This window comes from Rhincodon typus, chromosome 9, assembly GCF_021869965.1.
Source record: "Rhincodon typus isolate 14 chromosome 9, sRhiTyp1.1, whole genome shotgun sequence".
NCBI lineage: Eukaryota > Metazoa > Chordata > Chondrichthyes > Orectolobiformes > Rhincodontidae > Rhincodon > Rhincodon typus.
The window spans coordinates 41,885,013-41,902,299 of record NC_063340.1 but is presented as its reverse complement, the minus strand read 5'-3'; positions in this window follow the sequence as shown (position 1 = coordinate 41,902,299).

Below are 17,287 nucleotides of genomic sequence, written 5' to 3'. Positions count from 1 at the left end.
ATGTGACTGTATATGTCAATGCAGCGTTTTCCTAAAGATGTTCTATCTGTGAGGACTTATTGGTGTACCCTGTGGAGGATCGGGGAATAATTGGCATTAAGTTCTAGATTTCTATTCTTAACTGCACTTGTGTGTATGCTGGAAGTTGTTGTTAGTTTCACAGAGCAATGATGGCAAACGCTATCAATTTCACCATCATTACAACAAAAAAATACAGGTCAATGGTGCTCTGTATGGTTCCTGTCTATCAGCCTTGACATCTGGTGAGCCGTCCTGCTCCTCTGCTCTATATCTTCCAAAGTATTTTCAATTCTCAATAGATCAAAGAAGATATAGCAGGCTACTTTGATCCTCAAGACCTTTCCCAGACTGTACTGCAGGACTGTCCTGAACAACAGAACTGCTGCATCAATATGTCAATAATGTTCTCAAAGTTAACTGATAAAAGAATGAGAATCATTGCCCTCTGCTCCACAGTAATAGATAGTGAATGCAGAGATGTCAGCAGCCATGGGCAACAATGGTGGAATGTTGGATAGGCAAAAGTTAGGTAGAACCTGGCATCATCTACATTGTATCCTGATGATCACACACTGAGTAGAACTGCTTACAGTTTGTCTGGGGGTATTTCTATCTGTTACAGGCCTCAGAACCACAGAGGCACGATGAAATTACACACTGTGCCTAGAGTTTGCCAGTAAAAAAAGAGTGAAAAAGCAAAATATGGTGGATGCTAGAAATCTGAAATAAAAACAGAGTGCTGGGAAAAATCAACAGGTCAGACAGCATCTTTAGACAGAAAAAGAATGAGTTAATGCTTTCAGGATACCAAAATGCTTACTGCTGCTTGGCATCCTTTGAAAAATTTAGTTAAACCAGTCATCAGTGACTGGAGGCATCTACAGTTGCTGATCCTTAGCAAGAACATATTCCATGTTACAAGCTAACTGTGAAGGCTAATGCATTATGTCTTGGCTCGGCAAGAAACAGGAGAGGTGTTTAAAAATGACCGATGATATGAAAGCTCAACATTAGTTACTTGAGAGTTAAGTTCCAGCCAGCCCATGAGCAATAACGTATCTAACGTATAGAAAATCCACATTTAAAAGCAAAAGAAATTGGCTGAATTCTGCCTCCCAGCATTCCACAGCACAAAGAAAGCCTGACACACACACACACGAAGTGACCTTTTCAATATACCATTTGAGGCAGCTAACAAAGTCATCAAACCACAATGATCAAAATGCAGGGCTGTAAGTGTATCTACACATTTGGGAGCTACTATATCTGAATTTGCAAATGCTAATCCCCAGAGAACTCTTTTGTTTGGAGTGGAATTGATCTGCTATAGCCAGGAGCTTCCCCATTGAAATTGCCATTGATAAAATCACAGAATTGGGGCAGAGTTTTCACAACAATCTTTGTCACGGGTGTGATTTTTCTTAAGAAACACTTCTTCAGTAGTATCGGTATTATGTAGCTGTCAAAGTGAACAAAGTAAAAGCCGCAGCAGCACTGTGCAGTGATAACATTCTCAGAGATGGTTCTTGAGAGTAAAGTACTGAGTTAATCTCAGGCACGGAGCTAGGATTTGATATTTGTATATTCATTTATACAGGCTGATTTAACATGAAACAGGCATAGCTTACAGATCTGTGTAAATTTAGCTACTTTACGATAAGCTATTAAAAGAAGAGTGTGATCCTTGGCTATTTCCACCCACATAGGTTCAGGCCAGACTTTAGAGGTAATGGTATTAAAGGGGAGTTGTCAGTCACCAAGCTACATCCACTCCACTCCATTCACTGACATAGGCAATGCCATCCAGACCTACGCCCCCACCGTCCCTCACCAAACCCTCCAATGGTAACAACATCAAACGCTGATAATCATTTGGCTGGCTGTGAGTGAGCTGCGAAGATGTCAAAATTAGCACGTTAGTAATAATTGATAAAGGTGAATCCTAAAAGGCACCCTATCCTGCAGCTTGTTTCAGCAAACAGAAACATCACACAGAGTAATGCCATGCAACTACTTCCAAATCTTATTGCCCTATCAAAATATCTGTCAGTTATCCAAGATGCTGACACGGGTCTTAAAGAAACAAAACAACTCCCCAGTTTTCATACACCCTGTTTTATGGGGTCAGTTTGTCCATTAATTATAACAAAAAGAACAAAGAACAGTACAGCATAGGAACAGGTCCTTCAGCCCAAGACTGTGCTGAAACATGATGCCTTTTAAACAAAAACATTTTGCCTCTGTGTGGTCTGTCTCCCTCTGTTTCCTGTCTATTTCTGTATCAGTCAAAGTGCCTCTTAAACATTGATATTGTACCTGCATCTATTACTTCTTCTGCATTCCAGGCACTTACCACCCTCTGTGTAAAAAACTTGTCTCTCACATCTCCTTTAAAGATATCCCCTTTCATCCTAACATTTGTCCCCTAGTAGTTGACATTTCTACTCGAGGAAAATGATTCCAACTATCCATGCCTCTGACAATTTTGTAAATTTCTATCAGGTAACCTCTCATCCTCCAAAGTTCAATTGAAAACAAACAGACTTTCTCCAATTTCTCCTCATAGTAAGTACCCTCCAAACCAGTCACCATTCTGCTAAACCTTTTCTGTATCCTCTCCAAAGCCTCCACATCCGAATAGTAATGTGGCAACCAGAACTGTATGCAATATTCCAAATGTTATTCCTAACAAAATTTCTGTACAGCTGCTACATGACTTGCCATTTTTTATACTCTATTTCCCCATCAAGGAAGGCAAGCATGCCATATGCCCTCTTGATCAGCTTATCCAGTCGTGTTGCTGCTTTCAGGCAACTGTGGACCTGTATGGCCGGATCTCTCTGTATGTTAATGCTACTAAGGGTTCTGCCATTTACAGTATACTTCCCCCTGCATTAGACCTTTCAAAATACATCACTTCACATTTGTTTGGATTAAATCCCATCAGCCATTTCTCCGCCTAAGTCTCCAGCCTATCTATATCTTGCTGTATCCTCTGACAGTCTTCCTCACTACCTGCAGCTCCCCTAATCGTTTTGTCGTCCACAAACTTACTAATCAGACCATCTACGTTCTCCTCCAAATCATTTAAATATATTGCAAACAACAGTGGAACGTAACTGGTCGCAGATCTCCAGTCAGAAAAAATCCTACTACTTCTGCTTTCTGTCTTCTATGACCAAGCCAGTCCTGTATTCATTTCACCAGCTCACCGTGGATTCCATATGACTTCACCTTCTGTATCTGCCTGCCATGAGGGTCCTCATCAAAGAACTTGCTAAAATCCTTATAGACAACATCCACCACTCTGTCCTCATCAATCATCTTTGTCATTTCCTCAAAAAACTTAATCAAATTTGAGAGACTCAACCTCCCAATGCAGAAAACCATGCTGCCTTCACTCATGAGTTCATATTTTTCCAAATGTGAATAAATTCTATCCCTAAGCATCTTCTCCAGTAATTTCCCTACCACTAATGCAATGTTCACTGACCTGTAATTTCCTGGATTATATCTGTTGCCTTTCTTAAACAAAGGAACAACATTGGCTATTCTCCAATCATCTGGCAGCTCACCTGTGATGTAAGAGATTTCACACAGGGCCCCAGAAATTTCCTCCCTCGCCTCTCTCACCATTCTTGGATTGATCCCATCAGGTCCTTGGGATTTGTCTACCTTAATGCTTTTCAAAACACCCAACACCTGCTCCTTTTTTATACAGGCATGCCCCAGAATATCAATATATCTGTCCTGAGACTCATCCACCATGTTCTTCTCCTTTGTGAATATCGATGCAAAGTATTCATTAAAGACCTCATTCACATCCTTCAACTCCACAAATAAATTTCCTCCTTTGTTCTTGAGTGGACGCACTCTTTCCCCAACTAACCTACTGGTCTTTAAAAACATATAAAAATCCTTGGGATTTTCCTAATCCTGTTTACCAAGGCCTCTTTTAGCCCTGCTATCTCCTTGTTTAAGTTCTTTCTCGCTTTCTTTATATTCCTCAAGGACTCTTTGTGTCTTCAGTTTCCTATGCCCGACATGTACCTCCATATTCTGACCAAGCTCACAATTTCTCTTGTCATCCAAAGTTCCTGAACTTTTCCATTTTCATCCTTCACTTTCACAGGAACATGCTGGTCCTGAACTCCAGTCAACCGGCATTCAAAAGATTCCCACATGGAAGATGTGGATTCATCCTCAAACAGCTGCGTTAGTCTACATTCCCTCGTTCCTGCATAATATTGTGGCAGTTAGCCTTCCTCCAGTTGAGTACTTTCACCCCAGGTTTATGCTTATCCTCATCCATAAGTAACTTAAAACTTACAGAATTATGGTCACTGTTCCCAACATGATCTTGCACTGAAACTTCGATCACTTGGGTGGAGTCATTCCCCAATACCAAGTCGAGTAGGCTCCTTCCCTAGTTGGACTATTTACAAATTGCTTGAAGAAATCTTCCTGGATGCACCTAACAAATTACCTCCTCCATCTAAGACCCTGGCGCTAAAGGAATCTCAGTCGATATATTGGAAGTTGAAATCACATACCACAACAATGCTGTTGTTTCCACATTTTTCCATAATCTGTCCACAGATTTGTTCCTCTATTTCCCTCAGCCTGAGACCAAGCTGTTGGTCCTTCTGCATCCTTCCTTTTCCTGAGCTTTACCCATGTGGCCTTGCTGGATGAGCCCTCCAAGTGCAATTGTGATATTCTCCCCTATCTGTACTGCAATTCCCCACCTCTTTTACATCCCTCTCTCTCACACCCAAAATACCTAAATCTCCGAATGTTAAACTATCAGCTTTGTCTCTCTTGCATCCAAATCTCAGTAATACAACATCACAGCTATATGCACTAATCCAAGCTCTAATGTCATCTGCCTAACCTGTCGTACTCCTCACATTATAGCAAATACAGCAGTCCCATTGTGTTCAGTAACCTCCTTCTGTCTGTTCTTCCTTTTAGACTCACTGGCCTTGGACTCTAACTCCTCATTCATTTCACTTTTAACTAACACTGGAACAAAGCTGCTGTGATGCTGTAAACATGATTGAACAGCTTGATTTGAGTTATACTCCCTCATCAGACGTACACGACTTCTGGAAGTAACAAAGTAGGAAGACCATAAATTGAAGGATCCCACTGTGTCTGCTCCACCATTCAATGAGATTATGGCTGATAATTCTCAACTCCAATTTCTTGCCTTTTCCCCACAAATCTCATTTCCTTATTGATTAAAAATCTCTATCTCAACCTTGGAAATACTTGACAACTGAGCCTCTATTGCGTCTGTGGTAAAGTAAGTTTGAGACCTGATAATACAGGTGCCTGCCCTCCTTTGTGGTTCACTATCTTGATTCGGTTGATGTCCCTCAGGGGACAGGACCAGGAGAATCAGCAATAATCACTTCATATAAGAACATATTGCTTTTGTCCATTGTATTTTTGTATCCTTTCATCTTGCAAGCCCAGACACCCAAAGAATTCAAGCAATTTACAATGAATGCATTATATTTTCACTCCTGGGTTAAAGTGCTGCGTTGTGCAAAAATGGTGCGCACAAACTTCTTCACATTTATCCCGGCCTACGGGCATAATTACGACCTAATACCTGCAGATGTATGTTAATATGGATTTTCCTGTTCCATCACGTGACCCTGAAGAGATGGTGCTACCTCTTAGCACCTTAACCTCCTTCCCAGCTCTCATTCCCATTGGTCAACAGCAACCCTTGATGCTGAACGAATGGCTAGTTTACATGTCTTTGTGCATATGATTTAAAAGTCTGGATACACAAATCCTGCATTCCTTTCTCCTTGACAATAATGGCATTGAACTCTACAATCAGCGAAACCATTGGGAGAAAGGGATACTTACAAAGCTGGGATTTAAACTTTTCTTAATTGGAATGGCCAGTCAGTTGCAACAACACTATTCTCATATTTTACCTCCTTCAGACACAATGACTTTAGTTACAAAGCATGTATGTGTCAGATTTCTCAGTGACAAGGGGTTATCCAGAACTGATCCACTTGGGAGGACATCAAAAAACTTAAGGGCCAATCCCACAATCCTGGCAGAGTGCCCATCGTCTGATGGATCCAGTCAGAGGAATAAGGTTTTGGGGGATATGTGTGTGGAACACGCACAAATCAGTAAGTCTGATCATTCAGCCTTGCAGCGTGCATCGATCATGAGCTTATTGATTGTAATCCTGTTGTATCCAGTCTCCAGAGTGCCATGGAAAGATAAGGACAGGAAGAGTTTAAGTACAGGCTATTGAAGCATCCCATCTGGGATGGCGCTGTGGAGTCAGAGGGTACTGACTAAGCTCCTGGTCTGAGCAGAATCACACAAATGAATAAGGCTTTGGAGGTCATTGACATGACCAGGGTAGATGCTCGAAGTTTGACAATGTAAAGTTAAACCACTGCAGGACTGCAGAGAAAATCTATGGCAAATGGCGCATGATGTGTGGAACTGCAAAACTCCCCAGTGTCAATAACATAAGCTCTAATCTCTCTTTGTTGATAGGAGGATGAGGGAGGCTGGAGAGAGCCCAGAGGAAAATGTTCTCAGGCCTTATGGATGGTTACGTGACAAAGATGTCTAGTCATGCTCCAGGGCCTGAGACCAAGCTGTTGGTCTTTCTGTTTTGGGGGAGGGGCACATGAATAGATTACCTCCTCCACAGGGCTCCTGTGGATTCAGGCACAGAAAGATGCCTTCTTACAGAAGGTAGAGTCCCTGAATCATGAACTGCAGGAGACCACAGGCACCTCCAGGTCAGAATGGACCAGCTGCAGGACCTCCTTTGCCATCTCCAGGAGCAAAATCCTGAGCTTAATGGAGCAAAAAAAACCTGCTTTTTCCTTTTCCACAAATCTGCACTTTCTCTGTTAAATGGAGTGCAGTGAAGGGTAAGCTCCATTGCGAACAGTAATAAAGTTGTAATTATGCACTCAACTATACCCTTTTGATACGTGCTCTTTCAGCATTTTTAAACATCCCGCAGTTCTTAAAATCCCATATGCCTTCAGTTGTGTTTGCTGTCTTTAATTGAATTGTCCCTCTTCTTTCCCCATCAGCAATGTGCTACAGCATCACTTCCAATCTAGAGGGGCGACTGCTGAAGGTTCTGCAAAGAGCAAGCCTGGGTAAATGGTTGTAACTTAGAGAAGATTGTGGACCTAAATAGAATAAAGACAAAGCAGCCCATACTACAGCAATTAGAATCGCTAGGATAATGGACATGGGTGCATGTATTTTTTCATAAATTGTTGTCCTTTATTATATGCCTATATACTTTTATGGCTTAGATTTTCAATAAACTAGCATTCAAAATCTTAAATGAGTGTCACTTCCACCATTGACACTTATCCCTGCAACCGCAGGAAGTGCTACACCTGCCCCTACGCCTCCCCCCTCACCCCATCCCAGGCCCCAAAAAAACCTTCCACATCAAACAGGTGTTCACCTGCATATCCGCTAATGTGGTCTATTGTATCCGCTGTTCCCGATGTGGCCTCCTCTACATCGGTGAGACAAAGCGGAAGCTCGGAGACCGCTTTGTGGAGCACCTACACTTGGTTCACGACAAACGACAACACCTCCCAGTCACGAACCACTTCAACTCCCCCTCCCACTCCCTGGACAACATGTCCATCCTGGGCTTCCTCCAGTGTCACAATGATGCCACCCGAAAACTGGAGGAACAGCACCTCATATTCCGTCTTGGAAGCCTACAACCCAATGGCCTCAATGTGGACTTTACTAGCTTCAAAATCTCTCCGCCCCCGACCTCATCCCGGGACCAGCACCCCCTCTCATCCCCGCCTCATTGACCTGTCCATCTTCTCTCCCACCTATCTGATCCTCCCACCTCACTGACCAACCCCCACCACTCCTACCTGTTATCACCACCCCTCTCCCTCTCTCTCTTTATTTCAGAGCCCCCTTCCCCTTCCCCATTTCTGAAGAAGGGCCTCGACCTGAAACGTCAGCATTCCTGCTCCTTTGATGCTGCCTGGCCTGCTGTGTTCATCCAGGTCCACACTTTGTTATCCCTGTATTTGGTCTGCTGACTATCCTCTCACTATCTTCTTTTAATAACAGCAGTTATAGCTGCTTGAAAATTACCGAATATAAAATTGTCAAGGTTAAAGGGACGACCCTTGTATTCCACTTTCCCATGAGCTGAGTTGGCTGCAAATTAGGCAGGCATTGTGCTTACGTAAATGATAACGTGTTGATGTTGGTTGGCTATCTAATGCCCCCCTTCCACTTTTTAACTGGAACCAAAAATAGAATCTTGCTATGCCATATTGAAAAGCAAACACAATTAGCAGGCTATGGGAGCTTGTTGTAGAAACGATTTTATGTTGTCCACTCCATTTTTTTTGCAGTCACATGGGAAAAGCATTGGCAGTGGTTTATGCCAGGTATGAGGAAGTGTAAGAAGGAAGGATGGATGAAGATGTTGGCAAATGGACTATGGCTGCCTGTAGAAGCAGAGAATGATGCTGAAAGTGGCCGTATTTTAGGCTTTGTAGAATTCATTACTTCAGTTTTTAATTAGGTGGCATTACAAATAAGGAGAGAGTGAGAGTGAATTGAGGCCAAAGTACAGAGCCACCTTGGGAGGGTGACGACTCCAACAAAGGGAGCAGAGACAATTATCACCATGGGAATTCTGGAAGTGGCTCTTCCATTGAGAAGGATGCAGCGAATGCTGGCTGTCGATGTGATAAGAGAAGGTTAAAATAAAGGTGTATATGGGATATGCCCTGTGATCCATCTAGGTGAGGGACTTCCGACTTCAAAAGGTCTAAAACAAGACAGATAACAATAGCAGCCAGTCTGTTGTAGGAGATGACAATCCTTCACAGAGCGACTACAGGCAAAGGACAAATTGCCCTGAGCTCTCAGGGTGCGCGTGTCCTTGCAGACTGCATCTCTCCAGGAGACAGTGGCCTCTCCTTGTGAATTGCTGGCTGTGGACATCAGTTTAAATTGGTTCAGTGTCCACCCTTTGCCTGTTGCTGTTAAGATGGTTTTGGACATTTATGAACTGAAATCATTCCAGGATCCGAGCCAGAGGCCTTTGCAGCAAGTCTTACACTTCAGTGCACTGTTGCATAAAAGTAGACAGAGAAAATGTCCAGGGGAGTAAATTACTCCATCCCATTCACCATAGGTAATGTTAGTCAGGCTGAGAGAGCCAGACATTCTGAGTGCATTGCTTGATTCTCCAAAGTTCAAGATGGGACCAAGAACAGGGACTGAAATCACCCACCACAGTGCTGCTTCTGACCTCAACCCTTGACCTGAGCATAGGGACCTCTCCCCCTGACTCGAGCACAGTAGTCCTGCTCTCAACCCCAGCATGGATCCCTGGCCCTCAGTTAGTGAGGCACCTGCCTAGGCCCTGGGTGTGTTAGATGTGTACATGTGGCCACATGCTTCATTACCCCAAAACAGGGAATTGTCAGTCCATCACTGCCCAATCACATTGCCAAAGGATCATGTGAGTGCTTGCCCACCCGCCGTCCAGGCATAAATACTTACAGGTCTTAGGTACTCCCAGGTGTCTTAAAGGTTCTGCTGACCTTAATAGAATTAATGGAAGGTTAACTTCTTAAACACAAGAGATGATTTCAGGATAATTTCTTAGAACAGCATCTCATAGAGCCGACCAGAGAGAAGGCTTTATTAGATGTGGTATTATGCAGTATGACAGGAATAGTCAATGACTATTAGGCGGCATGGTGGTACAGTGGTTAGCACTGCTGCCTCGCAGTGCCAGGCTTCAATTCCACCCTCAGGTGACTGTCTGTGTGGAGTTTGCATATTCTCCCCATGTCTGCGTGGGTTTCCTCCAGGTGCTCCTATTTCCTCCCACAGTCCAAAGGTGTGCAGGTGAGATGGATTAATCATGGGAAATGCAGGGTTACAGGGATAGGGAGGGGGAGTGGGGCCGGATGGGATTCCCTTAAGAGGGTCAGTATGGACTCAATGGCCCAAATGGACTGCCTCCACACTGTAGGGATTCTATGATTCTATTCTGTGATCTCATAACGAACCAAGTTAGCAGCAACCATAATATGATTGCTTTTACATTCAGACTGAAGGAGAGGCAAGTTGGTCTGAGACTATTTTGTAAAATTTAAATAAAGGGAATTATGAGGGTCTTAAGAGCAGAGCTGAGTAAAATGGATGGAAAATTGGGATTAAAGGATAGGTCAATAGAGATGTTGTGGCAGACACTTAAGTGGATATTTTGGAACAGAAGAGATGTATTCCAATGAGTAAGAAAAGTTCCAAGATATGAACCCACAGTCCGTGGTTAACTAAAAATATTAAAGATAGTATCAAACTGAAGAAAAAGCATGTAATTATACAAATATGGATGGCAGATCAGGAGATTCAACAGAATATAAGAATAAACAGCAAAGAGTGACTAAAAAAGGGGTAAAATTAGAGTACAAGCAAAAGTTATACAGAAATATAAAACAGACAGTAAGTGTTTCTATAAATAGTTAAACAAGAAAAGGGTTAACAAAGTATGTGAGAGATAGCAGGAACTGCAGATGCTGGAGAATCCGAGACAACAAGGTACAGAGCTGGATGAACACAGCAGGCCAAGCAGCATCATAGGAGCAGAAAGGCTGACGTTTCGGGCCTAGACCCTTCATCAGAAATGTTTTAATTGTTTTAATTTTACAACACTACATTGATTCAGAAAGGTAGATTGGAAGGTAGTGATATGCAAAAGAGAATGGAGACAGAAAGCAGGGAACAAGAGACCAATTAGCTTAACGTCTGTCTTTAGAAAAATGTTAGAAGCTAGTATTAAATAAATTACAGTGGTGCAGTGAATAATTTCCAGGTCAACAGGTAGAGACAACATGAAAGGAAAATGATGTTTGACCAGTCTATTGGAGTTCTTTGAGGACGTCACATATTACTAAATAAAGGGGAACTGGTAGATGTTCTGTATCTAGATTTGCAGAAAGCATTTGATAATGTGCCATATCAAAATTAATTATGGAAATTAAAAACTCAGGGTGCAAGGGGTTGCGTATTAGTATGCTGTTATAAAATGTATATCTTTCTAGAATACATTTCTACACCTTCTAAACCCTTTATACTATGATTGTCCCAATTAATAGTGGGGTGGTTGAAATTCTCTCATATAATTGCCCTCATTATTTTTACAAACCTGGGTGAATTGACTACATATCTGCTCCTCAATTGCTGTTGACTATTTGGGGGCCTATATTACACTCCTAAAAGTGTGGCTTCTCCCTTTTTATTTCTAAGCTCTACCCACAGAACCTCGTTTGACAACTTTTCCAAGATATAATCACTCATTACTGTAGTAACTCACTCCCTAACTAATAATGTGCCACCACCTCCACTTTTGCACTCTCTTTTATTTTCTCTGAAGATCTTATACCCCCAGAATGTTGGGTTGCCAGTCTTGTCCCTCCCTCAACCACATCTTTATGATGGCTATAACATTGCAATTCTATGCAACAATCCACACCCTTAACTCATCAGTCTTACCTCTGATACTCCTGGCATTAAAGTAGATGTCATCCAGCCTGCCTTAATCCCTGTACTCCATGACACAACATGGCTGAACTCGCTCTGCCTTGGTTCCTTTTCTAAGTCATGCTGTACCCTTTTGAACTAATACACTGTGTCTCCTGCCCCAACGGAACTCCTCCTGTCGCAATAGCAACACCTCTGCAAGGCTTTTGTTTCCATTTCTGTTCAGGTGAAAACTGCCCCACTTGTAGAGATCCCACCTTCCCCAGAAATGATTCCCAGTGATCCAGGAATCTAAAACCCTCCCTCTTGCATCAATTCCTGAGCCATGGATTCATCTGTTCTATCCTCCTGTTTCTGTGCTTACTAGCATGTGGCACTGGGATTAATCCTGAGGTTATAACCTTTGGGTCTTGCTCTTTAGTCTACTACCTAGCTCTCTAAACTCTTGATGCAGGACCTCATCCCTCATTCCACCTATATTGTTGGTGCCGATGTGTACCATAATCTCCGTCTTAGATGCCCTTCAGCCACTCACTAACATCCCCGACCCTGGCACTAGAAGGCAACACGTCATCTTGGAGTCAGGATTTTATTGAAAGATGGAGCAGACTTAAAAGGCCAAATGGCCTACTCCTGTCTTAGTTTATGTATGATAATATTTGTATGTTTGTACCCTCTGAAGAGATGGCTTGTGAGCCCAGTGAAGAATGCATAGACAGAGTGCATTATAATGACAGGTACACATCTACCAGGAACATTATTCAACAGACCATTCGTCTGGAGAGAACAAAAAAAACAGAAGTTGCTGGAAAAGCTCAGCAGGTCTGGCAGCATCTGTGAAAACAAAGTTACAGTTAATGTTTCGGGTTCGATGACCCTTCCTCAGAACTCTTCTTACAGCATCCACAGTTCTTCCAGTTTTTACTTCGTCTGGAGAGATCCTGGCAGAGGATTAATCTAACGGAAGAGGCACATCCTGCGATGGCGAGGAGGTCATCAAGTCATGAAGCTGTCCACGGTTTGTGCCCCAATATTTAGCCTTGAAGGTGCCAGGGGAGGTGAGGATTCAAAGTACATGGTCCAGGAGTCTTTCAGCCTCTGTGGAGAGACAGAGTCAAAGGGTGGAATATGACTCTCTTTTGTTCAGAAGAGGAAATGGGTCAAGTATTCTCTGTTGGTATTTCCTTCCTGGCATGAGTCCTGAATTGCCAACGGTCCACATGCTCTCACCTGATGTTGCTTCATGGCTTCAGTGTCAATTTGGCTGTTGCCTGCTTCAATAGATTGTTGTCACCAAATGTGGATTTCTCGTGAAATTGCCGTGAAACCTGATGCCAGAATGGGTGGGCATGACAAATGCCCAGTTCACAGCTTAACCCTGTTCCCATCAAATATCCAACTTGGCATTCCCCATTGGGCATTGAGGCCCCCTTCCTGATGCTGATCAGACACTGACAAATGATGAGACTCAATGTCTGACTATCTAAAAATCACATCTTATGACATCCTTCTTGGGGAAGGAAGCTATTTTGTTGTGTGTAAAACTATTTACTTAGCATCAAGAAAGGTTTGTACTTTTACCCACCACTCCAATTCTATCCCAGTTTCAAACACAGTTTCAGCATCAGGGCTAATTTTAGTAGCTTGGGGGTGAAGCTGTTGTCAGATTCCCTCTCAATGTAACCAAGGAAACTCTACAGAAGCTACAGTAAGAATTAGTGAAGAGGGAGGAGGAAATTATAAGGCTCTTTCTGTCTGCAATGGGATCATAATAGTGCAGAACCTACCATATCCTGGTGCAGAGGTCAACCATGACTCAGTTGGCAGCCTCTGAGTCTCAAGTTTCCAGTCCCACTCCAGGATTTGAGCACAGAGCTCAAGGCTTACCCTCCAGTCCAGTCGTAAAGCCATGCTCAGATGAATTTATATCAATTAGCCATTAAACTGAGGACGTATCTGCCTTCTCAGGTGGATGTAAAAGATTCTATGACAGTATTTCAAAGAAGGGCAGGCAAATTAAAGCAAAATGGAAGAGTTCCAGAACACAAAAGACCATTTAATAGATACTTCAATGAAACTACTATGAAATGTATGATATATGATTTTTCAAAAAAGTGTTTTGATCTTCCATTCAGAATCAGAAATTTCAATTCCATGATGGAATTGCCTGGTGATAATTGAATATTTTCTAGGAAGCCATAACCAAGATGTTTTCTTTATTCATTTAGTGTGTAGTGATTGTAATGAAGTCAGCCATGTGGATCTCATAGAATATAAGGTCCCTGATTGGGACTGTTAATCTGGCCCAATCAGGGAGTCCTGGCTGACAGATAAAATGGGGGAGTGTTAGAGATGCTGACATTCTAGCAGCTGATTCCGAATGAGTCAGAATTAAATTCAAGGGCTCTTCATGTGTAACTAAAGAAAGACTTGGTGAAGGATATCAGCCTCTGTGGAGTTATTTCAGCAGCAATGGGAGTAAAGCATAATTCTGAAGAAACTCATTCACGACGCTGTCTTTGAGTTGCGATAAGCATTTCTTACATCATGCTTTTGGTTGGGAAGGTTGACCTGTTTGACCCTGTCTTCAAGAACTGGGCCCAGTATGTGAGAAGAATGCATTTTTTTTTCTGGGCAAATGATATTGTGGTAGACAAAAAGCAATGTGTGATTCTTCTGACTGCCTGTGGAGTTGCAGCGTTTTTTGTTATCAGGAGCCTAACTTTCCCTGAGGCACCAGGGAACATTAAGATGACTGGTAGAAGCTTTAATCCTTAAAGAGATGCTTAGAGACTGTTTGGTATGTGGAATTAATGATGTAACCATGCAAAAGTGCCTACTAGCTGAAGTCCGACTGGACTTCAAACAGGCAATACAATTGGCTTTATCATTAGAAAATGCAGCAAGTGGAGCAAATGAGTTGCAGCGTATTCCAAAGGAAGTGGACATCCACATCAGCCTGACTGAGCTTGTGGAACACAACTTCAGTGAAGGCAATTGAATAGCCTCACTCAGGAAATATCCTGATCAGTGGGACTCTAGGACAGCTCACAGCAAAACCCCGAAACAAATACAAGCCTCGGCCAAACAGTTAAAATTTTCTTCAAGATCCTGGCTGGCAAGTCACTGTAGTTGATGGCAGTATTCAGACTCAAGACAGCTGAAGACCCCTACTGAACTTAAACTGAGGAAGATAACTCATCAGTGTTATAAAGCGGAGGTTGACCCCCTCCCCCGATAACTTAAAACTGAAACACCCAGCGAGGAATGCCTCACCCTATAACCTGTAAAAAGGAGGGTGAAAAGTGGTGTACCCTGCCTTTTCCACAACTTCTAGTAGCTAAACAAAATAAACCCCTGACACTCACTTTGTAATCAACAAGTAACAATTTATTTATTTAACTCTAACAGTGAACAAAATAACTAACTAAATTATCAACAAACTGAACAAACCCCTTCTAACTACTAACTATTGCCGAATAAAACAAGATTCTAATGGCATGCTGTTACAATAAATACAAGTTCCACTTATGTTGTAGTAAAATTTAAAAAAAAATATAGTCTCTCGAAATTACAGCCATTTACGTGTCTTCCGGAATGTTTTGTGCCTTCTCCATCGAATGTGCTGTCAGGAACGCCTTCTCCGTCAAATGATCTGTCAGGAATGCCTTCTCCGTTGAATTTTTCTGTTCAGGAATATTAACTAGTTGTGCTGTAGGTACCTTTGTTTTAGATGGTGCTTTCTCTAAAACTCAGAGAAGACTGTGAGAGCTAGTGATTCTCTCTTGAGAGCTGAGACATGTTAACTCCAGCAAATGGCAGTTAATTCTTTTGATTTTTCAACTGCCCTTTTCTTTTATCCCCTTGATGACATTTCATACAATAGGATTGGTCTTATGTTGTCACAGCCATCAGATTTAAATTTAATTGGTTTTTAAGTGTCTAAGTGCTTGATTCAAATGGATTAGCTAAAACGCAAAACTTGTTGACTTAATTATAAAAAAACAAACTGTTGCTTGGCCTGCTAACTGTATGGCTTTTTGATACAAATGTTTCAATTTGAGTGCTCTGGACACCTGCAAACCAACAAGCTGCTGCTCACAGACATCCTTTTTGAATCTCTAAGCATAGAAAAAGCACATCATCTCTTAAAGAGAACACGTACTGCTTTTCCTCTTAATATTTTACAAACACAACTTCCTGCCTTCTCATCCAGAAGTACTCTACCCAACTTTGCAACACCCCCTCCCTTCAGAAAAAAATGAACCGTCATTATGAAAAAATGGCTTAATTTTTTTTCTCAACTCTTAACTCCGTTATATTACTAGAGCCATATCTCATTAACCTAGAGTTACATACTTCATACTAATTCTATTCACATATAACATTGAACACTACCGTTTCTATTTTATATGAACATTTTTTAAAACCTGCAATAAAGCATCCATGATAATGTTTTCACGACCCGCAACATGTACAATCTGTAAATTGAATGCTTGTAACGTAAGACTCCAATGAAATAATCTGGCGTTCTCGACTTTAAACCTTTCCAGAAATGTCAAAGCAATTGTGGTCAGTATACACAATCGTCTCTAACGCATTGTTTGCAAAGCCAACATTAAAATGTTGTAAGGCCATTACCAAACTCAATAACTCTTTTTCAATGCTTGAATATGTTGTCTGGTGGATGTTGAGTTTCATTGAAAAATAACCGTTCTGCCTTTCAATTCCACAATCATCCTCCTGTAACAACATAGCTCCAACCCCTACATCACTTGCACCGATGGTGATTTTGAAGGGTTTTGAAAAATTTGGTGTGGCTAAAACTGGTGTGGTTGTTAACATTGCTTTTAAATTCTCAAATGCCTCCTGGCATTGTTCTGTCCACCAAAATTTCATGTTTTCTTTTAACAAGTCTGTCAATAGTGCCACAATGCTACTAAAATTTGGTACAAATTTCCTATAGAACCCTCTCAATCCTAAAAACCATAGGACTTCCTTCTTCGAGGATGTTCTTGGAAATTCCTTGATAGCCTTTATCTTCATGTTCCTCAGTATCATCCACTCATGGCTGATGTTGTGGCCAAAGAACGTCACTTCCACCTTTGCAAATTCTGTTTTTGCCAACCTTATGACCAAGGTTGCCTTCCGTAATCTCTCAAAGAGCTCCACCAAATTCTCGATGTGATCTTTCCATGAATGGCTAAAGATCACTAAGTCATCTATGCAGGTGGCACAGTTAATCAATCCTGCAACAGCTCTCTTCATAAGTCTTTGAAAAGTGGCTGGCGCATTTTTCATTCCAAAGGGCATTACTTTAAATTGATATAGCCCATCTGGGGTTACAAAAGCAGAAACTTCTTTTGCTCTCTCTGACAAAGGTATTTGCCAGTAACTGTGAAATAAGTTCAACTTTGTGATGTAAGTGGCTTGTCCTACTTTTTCCACACAGGCATCCAGCCTTGGAATTTGGTATGTATGGAATTTTGATCACAGCATTGACCTTCCAATAATCTATGCAGAATCGTTGAGTACCATCAGGTTTGGGAACAAACGTGATTGGTGAACTCCATTTGCTTTGCCTCAGTTCTATGATGTCTTCTTGCAGCATTGCTTGCCCTTCCTTCTGAAGCTGTGCTGCTTTGAGAGGATTAAGCCTGTAAGGGCATTGGTCTATTGGAACAGCATTCCCTACATCAAC